General features: G+C 38.0%; 1 protein-coding gene across 1 annotated transcript in view; it reads right to left on the bottom strand.

Moving 5' to 3' along the window:
* pknox2 (pbx/knotted 1 homeobox 2) overlaps window positions 1-8758 on the bottom strand; it is a gene marked incomplete in the record, with an annotated part of 47126 nt that overhangs the window by 36735 nt on the left and 1633 nt on the right. Inside the window, 1 exon segment of the mRNA XM_014030885.1 lies at window positions 7071-7112.

The following is an 8758-nucleotide window of genomic DNA, read 5'->3' as shown; positions in this document are numbered from 1 at the left end:
GTATTATGTCATGCACTTGCGACCTGTCCAGGGTGTACCCAGCCCCTCGCATAGTGATTGATAGATATGGACACCATTGACCCTCGTGACCCTAGAAGGAAGAAACGGGTATAGATAATGGATGGATTATTTATTTTTACTTTATATTTAAAATTAGTACACATGACCCCTTCCCCAATTTAACTTCGTTAGAATCAGAAATATAACTCAAAATTAAATTTGAAATCAAATCCAGAAATCTGTGTATGCCTACTTATCTGATTAATGTTTAACCACAATTGAAATAAAACATACTTTTGGATTGGTGCAGGAGGTGTTTCTCTGGTTTATTATTAGACAGTACTTAACAGATAAAATAAGTAAAATCTATCTTTTTCACAGAAAATGTGCTGCAAATGGTAGCACTGAGATTGATTCAGGAAATTAATGTCAGCCCCACTAATATTTATGGTTATGAGCTGTTACTGGGCTGAGATGATTGATAAAATTACTTAATTCTCATTTATGTTGTAAACCCAGGTAACTGACCCCAAACGCAACACTCCTTGGATCATTCAGGCAAACAAACTCCAAACCAAGAGGTAGGCAGGGAGGACTGGCATAAGGGATTACTGGGAGATTTCCCTGGTGGGCCGCTGAGTTAGTGGGCTGTTGGGCTGGCAGTGGTTCAGCTTGTGGAGGTGCTGTCACACTCAGCCCTGTAGTCATGCAGCACGCTTTTGTTTTGAGGCACCATGATGCTCAAATGCCTTCTCTACCTCTCCTCCGCCCCAGGCTGCTCTGCTGCTCAGCGTGCAGCCGGGGAGTGGACCTGCAGGGAAAATCCTGTGAAAAATAAAGACTGAATCCCCCAATAAATAATTTCAGGAATTGCACCTTTGAGCAATATAAAGCAATACAAAGTTTCACCTATAAAGATGYCATCTTTATAGGCAAAACTTTGTATTAATGACTCTCAGAAATGATTTTCTCCCCTCTATCAGCCCAACAGTGGGTTGGTCTGCTGATATATTTCTATGCTTGAAGGTATATTTAATCAAAAGGAAAAACAGGTCTTGTTTGATCATTTCAGTAGCTCATAATTTATACTGAGATATCACAACAAACCAACACATTATTTTTGTTTGATTCAGTGGAATAATTTATTGGACATAATGGGCCTCATGCAAGAACATGTTCGTATTCTTATCCTAAATTTCTCTTACTTTTGTTCGTACAAAGGGTTCGTACGAACATGCCACGTCAGATTCAACAAACTCTTCTATCTTCAGGAAAAGTGTGTAAATGAGCTGCGTAAATTCCACCTGTTCTATCCAGCTGCTCGTGCACGCGAGAGGAGATTAGCATAATGACCACCTCAAAAACACCATATATGGCTATGTTTCCTGCCTCAGATACAAGGAAGTGTCCATTCATGAAAAATGACAGCGAAAACTAAAAAGAAGAACTTTACGAGTTCAGAGATTGAAGTCCGTCTGTCAGAGATCCAGAAAAGAAAATCTGTCATTTTTAGCAGGTCAGCTGTGGAATAAAAAGAGCTGCTAAAAGTATAAACAACTGTGTTAAATCATTTTCATTTATTCAGAAGCCACAGCGCTGTGCACCGTACCACCCCCCCACCCCGCGCGCGCGCGCTGCGCGGGCGCAGGTGGTCTCAGAGGCGGGTTTGAAATAAGCTTTTTAAAATGTTTTCAAAATAAGTCTGGCACTTTGCAGAAAATCCAGGACTTGATCATATATCCCCTCTGGCCTGGGAACGTCTTGAGTCCCCCAGGACGAGCTGGAAGGTGTCGCTGGGGAGAGGGGGTCTCTCTGCTGCTGCCACCGAGACCTGATCCCGGATAAGCGGCGGAAAACGGACGAACGGACAATTTATATTGTTAGTCTAAATTATTACATTTAAAATTATAACTCTAATTCAAGCAGAATAGCCTATTGTCAACATAATTATGGAGTGTGATTTATTTTCAACTCAAAATATCTTCAAACTAACGAAATATAAAGTTATTAGTGAAGAAAACCCGTCTGGATAGCAGCAGACTGACTGCTCGTAAAATATAGGACAGGTCTGGACCACTCGTGAATTTTGTTCGATCTGAAAAAAATCTTAGAATACGAAAACATTGGTGAATGACACAAATTCTCCTAAATCACTCGTACGCACAACTTAAGATCAAATCTGTGCGTACGAACGGTTCTTGCATGAGGCCCATTGTCTTCTTCTTATTGTCTTGCTACTTTGACTTTTAGGTCTTTAACCTGCACACATTTACAGTTTATAATATCTGAGAGCAAGCTGCTGTGCAACAGAAGATAACATAATATTATTTGCCACTGAAATTTCATGGTTTAAGTAGTTTTTGAATGTAGGCCTTAGGGTTGGGCATAATCGTATCGTGTGCAGTTAATCATCAGAAAAACATTAATCGATTACTTTTTGGCACTTGACGATTAACACAATTAATGCCACCATTCAATCTGCTCGGTGCTCTTCTCTGCTTCAAATATGACGAACAATAAAAATAAAGTTCTGTAATTTATTTATCTATCAACACAATTTAAAATTTGATGTATAGCCTGAAATCTGTAATTTTCACATAATTTGGAACAATTTCTTACAAAGAGCAAATTTTTCCCACTAAATTGGTCATGTGACTAGGACATAAGGGTGTCCAGGGTCTCCAGGGGATAAATCGTCAAATTAATCATTATCGGCTAAATACTACAATTAATTGTGATTTTTTTTTTTTTGCCAATATTGCCCAACCCTAGTAGGCCTGCACCTACCCTTCAAAAAAATGTGCATGTTCTTTCTGTCCAGTGCTGTTGTTTTGCCAAAAAAAAGTGCTTTAAGACAGTTTTCAAAATAAAATCTTGGTAAGGTTCAGCTGAGCAGTCTGGAGAAATAAACAGACTAGTTAAAATAAATGGACTTGTGGAAATAAACAAAAGAGGAAGTTTTTTATCGTTAGTGAAAGGAAAAGGAGCAACAAAGTTAGGAAGGTGGTCATTTGAGTCTTTTTGTTTTCCTTCCATCTCCCTGTTTTTGATGAACTGAGTCTGCAGCCTCCTTTCTAAAATCCCATTAGCTCTTAATGAAGTCGAGCTTCTAGCTTCTCGGCCTTGCCTCATTTAGCACGATTGTCTGGCGGCCATTAGCAAGGAGGCAATTACAGTTGCACGACAAGAGCAATTGGAAATGCCAACAGGGACCCTGAGAAATGGAAATAAATAAATAAATATAAAAAAAMCCTCCAGCTAATAAGCTTCCATTCAGATGGCATGGAGGGAGCCACATGTGGCTAAGTTAAATCAACATAATTACAATCAGGATTGGTGGGGTAAAGACCCCGGGTGAGAGAGAAATGGATATAGGTGGACTGGAAGATAATGGTTAAGCACAGAGGTAGTGACTGTGATGTGAGATCACACATGGAGCTTAGTAATGAAGAAAATCAAGTGTTACAGCAAAGTCACATCAGCCAAAGTTTGCTTCTGTAGCCAAACACATCCTGAAAATAATTAATTTCTTCTCAGTCGAGAGTAAAGAGTAATGTTTTTAATAAAGTTGGAAAACCTGAGCAGGAGGAAATAAAGTTTCTCATAGGGTTTGGCTGCTGTCTGCTGCAGAATCTATGTTAATGTAGCTGAACAAGTTATGTGCTGCACTAAAGGTCAGAAAACCTAGCCTAAAGTCAAAGATGAAGGAGAGACATTAATGTTTTTGTGTGTCTTTGTTTATCCCTGCTGTTAGCCAAATATTTCATGAAACACAGTACAGTTTTTTTTAACTTGCAGTAAGTAAACATTGGATGTACATGTACATGTGATTAACTACCAGAGTCATCCCAATTCAAGAAGGCTGCTACAACAAAGTAATGTTTTCAACCAAAAAATGTCCATAACGGTCAGTTTTACTCACGTTGAGTATTTTAGATTCTGAGTGCTAACTGATCACGCTATTTCTTCAAATCTTTACTAATAACAACTGAAATCAACTCTGTTGGTTAGAAAAAAACATTTCAGGAACACCTGGATGGATTTTTGATTAAACTTTCAGAAAGTAATTATTGGTTGTGCGTCTAAAACTGATTAACTTTTGGAGTCGACTCAATTCAAGGTAACAACAGCCAACTGACCGCGGAAAACCTAAATTGGCAATTGACCTTATTGTTTGTTTGAAACAGTCCACCCAAACTGTTTACAACAAATAGATTCTGTTCTTGAACCATTTTGAATACACGCAAAAGCTTGGTTTATTTAATAGTTAAAGTTTTGATCAAACAATGATTTAATTTCAGAGGCAGAGTGGCATTGGGCTTGGTGGAGAGGTAGTGCTGGGTGTCATCCACATAGCAGTGAAAGTGAATACCAAATTTTCTGAAAACGAGACCAAGTGGAAGAAGATAATTGATAAACAGCAGAGGACCAAGAACAGAACCCTGAGGTACACCTGGACAGCTGTGACTTGACATTTTTGAGTTGAACAAAGTGCTAACGGTCAGAAAGGTAGGATTTAAACCAATTTAAAATGGTGCTGGAAGAACAAATGGAATATAATCTGTCAGGGAAAATCTCGTGCGAAATGGTATCAAATGGTCAAGGAGTAGGAGAAACAATGAAAAGTCCAGAGTCTGCMGCAATCAGAAGATCATTGGTGATTTTAATCAAAGCTGCCCCGGTACTATGGAGGGGGTGGAAACCTGACTGAATTTCTTCAAACAGTTTATTAAAGGTTTTCACAAACAAGTATTCAGTTTTTGTTCATTAACATGTTCAGTATTCAGTTTTTATGTAGTGTTATTTGCCAAGACTTTTACATTGTAAAAGTAATTGTCTTCATAATTAATCAAATGTTTATCTGTAATTCTCCCAGTAACTCATGACTAACAGAAGTAGGATCCTAATACCAGCTAGCACCATACTGAGCAACATCTTTGTTTAAAATACTTTTGGAGTCAACCATATTTGTCTGTTCAAAAAATATTTCATAAATTACTGGACTGATTCAAATAAAAAAGCTGAACGTATTCTTTGTATGTACATTTACAACTGTTTAACTTTTGGAGTSAGCCTAATTCAAAACTGTAGCCATAGACAATCAATCTTTACCTAGTACTTCAGTGAATTGTACAGACAGAACTAAAATTTAGTATGCTGTTTACCTGCGAGTCACAACTCATTCTGAAAGTGCTAACAGATCATATGAAATCCTGCATTTCTTGAACGAATGCTAGGCCTTCACTTTTAACCTTTTTTTAAACAGACAAATACATAAAAAGTGCAAGGTTTTATTATAACATAAAAAGAAATGTGTTTAAATGTGATAATAAAAAAACGAATAAAACATTTAAAGCTTGAAAATTTTCTTTTTCCAGCGGGGCATAACATGAAAATAACATTATGTTTTTTAAAGTACAAACTACCAGCAAGTCAGAAGACTGCTTGAGGAATCTCAGAGGATGTTGAAACAACAGACTGTTGGTACTGTGTCATATTGCCATGGAATCTCAGCTNCCATTCCCACTGTTCCCCACCACCCCCTTATCCACTTCCTAAGCTGAATAACAGGTGGCAGAAACCTGATCAGCATGAGTCTTTGTAAAGGAAGCCCTCTCATTTAAGATGGGCTTGTTGCCCAATCACCCAAAGAGTGGCCGCTGAATAGATGCTTCTTTTGCTGAACTGTATGTGTGATGTGGGAAAAGGGGCTGTTTCAATGGACACAGATGAAGAGGAAGGTGGGGAGAAGAGGTATAATGCACATTTTGGCTAAGGTGCTGAGTGGGAAAACAGGAGATGGGCTCCTTTAATAGTCAGTGTGAGTGATGTAAAACAGCAGGGCATAGTGCCACTGCTGTCAACACTGACCTCCAGGATCTCACCTCCTGCTCTTAATGGGTCACACTTGTTGCCACTTCCCTTTCTGTGCTGCCATTCAGCTGATGTAGGTATTATTATTAGAGGCATGGATCTTCACTCTGCTCTTTGGCTCTGACTGGTATCTCACATTATGCCTCTGATCAACAAGAGAACTACAACCAAAAAACTCAATTCAAGATGGTTGTAAAGGTTATACCTACAGTAAAAAAAATTTTTCCTCTGCTGACTCTTCTTCATCCAACACAACACTGATCACTGAGTGATAAAAAACACAATATCCAGCCATCATTATTGCTCTTTATATACTTATATGAGCTGTGGGAGAATCTATGATAATTTATTGCCCGCGACATTTTCGGCCCRTTTAAACTCGCTCAGGAAAAAGACGTCTGAAATGATGCAATCACCAACTCGCTCTCTCGCGTCATGTTGAAGTATAATCCAAGCTTTAGGCTGATGGTTCTCTTTTACATGCTAACAGTTTTGATTGTCATCATTAACTTGTTTGTCCAGCATGCAAAAGCAATGCTTAAAAGGCAAAGTTTACCTGAAGTACCTCAGACTAAAGGAGAGACGAAACGTTTTTTCAACAAAGAACTCATCCAGAGGGCCTACTACTTTTTATTTTAGATGGGCAAAACATTGTTTTCAAGGTTTAAGATTGAGAAAACTGCAAGGTTGAAGATCTGGTGAACAGTTTCATTGCACAGACCAACCAAGAAGTTTTGGATTTCCCTCCTGAACCTGTTGCCTTTTTGACCTGACCATGGTTAAGCTGTAGAAGATGGATCATCAATGGAATGAGAAATGCTAATGAAAACAGCAACATGTGAGTCTTTCTTTCCTTTGGGGGAACTATCTATTATCATATTTATTTTACTGTTGTATTTAAGATTTACTTACTCCAAAATGCAAATAAATAAACAAAATAAAAATAAAAGAGCAGATCAGTGAATTATCCATCAATCAATCTATCATTAGAATGGACTGCCAACAGGAAATGAGCACCATAAGCCGGGTTCCAAAAAATCAGCTTGAGTGATTGAAATTATTGCTGCTTTTAATCAGATGAACTGAGTTGCAGCCAACATACATGTGGTGAACGTCTTACAATACGAAATCAATGGAATGGTCAGCAAACACTTTTTTGAAGAAAAACTGCCCAGCAACAACAACTGATAACTTACCTTAAGCTGGTCAAACTAGATCTTCAAATCTTTCATCAGGGCCTGTACAGACAGAAAAGAAAAATATTTCATCATATTCAATATTTGATCTTAATCTTCAAGTCATTAATGGTACCAATGCATGAACATTGAAGCACTGTTAACTATACTGTTCAAATGTTTTGTCCTGTATCTCATTGCACACATCTGAAATAAATCATGCAAATTAAACACCAAATTGTGTAGCTCAGTCATAAATGTGTGTGTTATGATTTTTAGCGGCAGTACATTGCCCATTGCCAGAAAAGAATTTCAACAAGAATTTGACAAAACACACGATAAAACTCAGTCCCCTGAAACTATAACTCAGACGTTCTTTACAGTAGAAACAATAAATAATAAATCAAAGTTTAAATGTTTCACAAACTTTTGACTTGAAGGTTCAAACTGCCACTTTCATAAATTTTGCTGTTTTTATGCAATCACAGCTTAGGCTTAATGGCTTTTTACAAAATCTTTACACAAAATGTCACAAATTTTGAGTTGTTTAAAATGTACATTCCTCTGAAATATGAGGTTATTCTGGGGCAAATAGGGAYAATCTTGTTGCTCGTGTCTGTTTGTACTGTTAGCAACATATAAACCAGTGGACAGCTTTGAATGAAACTCAGAAAGTAGCCATTGTATGAACATCTTCACYTGAACAACTAACACAAAAACAGAAAATAGTCACCGCAGCTCATTAGCCACGTGCAGCCGGTCCATAAGAGCACCTAAAATGAAATTATTATTTTCCCACAATGAAGTTCCTCCTAATAAACAATAAAGTTGCCCATTATGTAGCTTGTTGTGTGTTTTTTGTTCCCTGTGTTTGTCAACTATTCTGACAATTTTAAATAACATTTAAATTGAGTTTTAGTAATACATTATTAGTTTTTAATACTTATTTACAGTTGGGCTCTCAAGTCCACAACACACGATAAAACACACACAGACGCACACACGCCCTTTTTAACGAAGAACCAATGAGCAGCTCAACGTTTTCCTCACTGGATTGGTCCATTCGAATGAACTGCCCGCTTTGCCTAAAACATTCTTTTTTCTTCTTAACTAGTTTTTCTTCCGCTTTGGGAGTCCTGTATGCATGCAGAGCCGAGGGTCACTCCTGTCAATCCCACAGAACCAGTCCTGTWTGTGGTGCGTCATGAAAAGCAGCAGCAGATTGAGACAACTCCAGCTCAGACTGATCATTCCCACCAACTGYACACACACGGACGATACTTTTATAATCGTTTAAAAACAGAATGCCCTCTGTTCTCAAGGGGATGTAACACCACACACATGCAAATGACTCAAGCAGATAAAATCAGCACCAAAATATTAGTAAAATCAAATCTTAATAGCCTATATGCCACGGTCATTAATGACGTATTTCCRGTAAAATTTGTGCCACGCTCCTCCCTTCCACTCCCTGCTTATTGCCTATGTTTTTAGCAATAGCTGCTAGTACTAGTTCATGAAAAAGTCACAAAAGTTAAAGCATCAGTGATCTACTGGTATAAAACGCGAGTTCTGTTGTGTGCCATTGTGTCAACTAACCAGCAGGTACAATAGAGTAGTTAGTTTTTTTTCCATTTTCCTCTTGATGAGGAGGTGACAGCAGTGGATCATTGCATTATAGGGAAAACTTATCTTTAAAAGCTCACGCT

This window comes from Austrofundulus limnaeus, unplaced genomic scaffold, assembly GCF_001266775.1.
Source record: "Austrofundulus limnaeus strain Quisiro unplaced genomic scaffold, Austrofundulus_limnaeus-1.0 Scaffold1135, whole genome shotgun sequence".
NCBI classification, from domain to species: Eukaryota; Metazoa; Chordata; class Actinopteri; order Cyprinodontiformes; family Rivulidae; genus Austrofundulus; species Austrofundulus limnaeus.
This window is presented reverse-complemented; position numbering and strand designations above follow the sequence as displayed.